General features: G+C 42.7%; 1 non-coding gene across 1 annotated transcript; it reads left to right on the forward strand.

Moving 5' to 3' along the window:
• Window positions 1-500: 500 nt before the first annotated feature.
• LOC118489945 lies at window positions 501-607 on the forward strand. The gene has a single exon (XR_004887956.1). It is a non-coding gene; the product is annotated as a small nucleolar RNA R71 (small nucleolar RNA).
• Window positions 608-2,292: the final 1,685 nt, after the last annotated feature.

The following is a 2,292-nucleotide window of genomic DNA, read 5'->3' on the forward strand; positions in this document are numbered from 1 at the left end:
TTGGTTGTTGAAAGTTTGTTCGTTGGTTTAGGCTTTGTTGGTTACTACTATTGTCGGGTTCTCTCCAACCAAGGTTAGGGTGGTTACGCCATCCTTGGTTGTAGGTACCCGTTGGAGGACCCGGTGGCCTAGGTCTATTATCAATGTAGTTTACCGACTCTGGTAAATCATCTGTTTCTTTCATACAACTCCAATTTTCATGTGTCCCACCACACCCTTCACAAGCCATAACCGAGACCGTTTTTGTCATTTCTAACTTTTTCATTTTTGAAGAAAGGGCCTCGATTTGGGCTTGTAAAGAAGTGCTTTCATCAACCTTATGGGCGCCCGGAGCAATAGATTTATTGCCTCGGGGAGTGTGCCGCTGAAAATTGGTTTGAGCAATTTCCTCAATTTGATTGTATATTTTATGTGGGCGTCCCCCGGAGCTAGAGTCAAGTGTTTATCTTGTGTGTGGCAACAACCCATTGTAGAAAGTGGATACTTGTTGCCATACCGCAAGACCGTGATGAGGACACTTTCGCAATAGCTCCTTGAACGTTTCCCAAGTTTCATATAAGGATTCCCCATCTTCTTGTGAATATGTATTAATTTCAGTCATTAATTTAGCCGTTTTAGCGGGAGGGAAATACTTATATAGAAATTTTTGGGCTAGTTCATCCCAGGTGTTTACCGAACCAACTGGGACGGCGTTGAGCAAAGCTTTTGCTCGGTCTTTTAGTGAAAATGGAAACATTCGAAGGCGGGTGGCGTCATTTGATGCTCCATTGATCCGAAAGGTATCACATATTTCTAAGAAATTAGTAATATGTAGATGGGGATCCTCGTCCGCAAGCCCATGGAAGGTTGCGGAGTTTTGAAGCATTTGTATCAAATGTGGCCGAAGTTCAAAGTTGTTAGCTTCAACATTCGGTGCATTGATAGCGGCGCCGAGATTACCCACGGTGGGTCGTAGGTAATCCATGAAGGTACGTTGGTCCGCCATTGGAAGTGGGTCCTCCGAAACCTTCTCTTGGTTTTTAGCTTTAAGTCTTTTTCTGAGAAAGCGTTAGGGTTCTTCTAGGGGTTCTTTTATGTCTCTACTAGAACTGGAGCTCATACACTACGTAGAAGGTTCAGATGTGGTGTCCGGTTCCAAGTCCTGCAATAAAAATAGAAAAGAACGTTGGTCAGGAAGTTCACCACGGCCCGTGCTCAGTGAACACGGCCCGTGGTCGGAGATACAGCGATTGTTTTCTGGATCCCTGTTACTGGAAAGTTGGACACGGCCCCGTTTTGCACCGACACGGCCCCGTGCTCAGCTCTCTGTAACTCGGAAAATAAAAACTGCCAGTGACACTGCTGGGCACGGCCCGTGTCCGACCAGGCACGGCCCGTGCTGAGCTTTGCAGAAGTTGAAAAACTAAGAAAATCCTAAAAAAATAAAAATAAAACAGAAAAAATGATTAGGCCGCTGATTCCTAACTTTCTTAAAATCCTTGTGTCCCCGGCAGCGGCGCCAAAAACTTGATGCGTGTGAAGGGCGATATAATTTAGGTGTATATTTTAAGCCATTTTTTACACTTTTTAGCCAAGTTTTAAATTTATAAACACGATATTCACTAACACTAAACACACATATGGGCAAGTGCACCCATCGTGGACGTAGTATAGTGTTGGTAAGATACCGAGATCATCCAAGGACACAAGAGCTTTTAGTACCTGTTTATCCTCAACGTCTAATCAAATCAAAATGTTAGAAAAAAGGTTTTTAAACTAGAAAAATAAAACTAACTAAAATGCTGTAAAAGAAAATAAAAGTAAAAACAGATAGACAAGATGAATCACTTGGATCCGACTCATGTGTAGTGTAACCTTTGATTATTTTCGCACTTTTGCACTTGTTTAAGAGATTATCTTAGTTATTGTAGTAGGCCCATCTTTTGAAGGTGACGTTACCCTCAACCCAGTAGTTTGAGTCAGCAAGGATACAATACTAAAGGGTCGGATTATTGAAAGATAATTAATTAAGTTATTAATGCATAATGTGGTAGGCCCCTCTTTTGAAGGCGACGTTACCCTCGGCTAAGTAGTCTGAGTCAGCAGGGATACAATCCTAAGTAGCCGGGTTAAAGTTTTAATAGTAGTATAACTTATGAGGGGATCAAAGAGTTTGGACCCCCGCCATCCAATACCGTTGGGTATTGAAGGAGGTCCTACTAAATTTGATCAAGGTCCTTTTCAGGATCTATACACTGAACAATGGCAAGACTCTTACCAAACCGTTCCCTTAACCCCCGACCTGGTAGCCAA

Source organism: Helianthus annuus, chromosome 2, assembly GCF_002127325.2.
Source record: "Helianthus annuus cultivar XRQ/B chromosome 2, HanXRQr2.0-SUNRISE, whole genome shotgun sequence".
Taxonomy (NCBI): domain Eukaryota; kingdom Viridiplantae; phylum Streptophyta; class Magnoliopsida; order Asterales; family Asteraceae; genus Helianthus; species Helianthus annuus.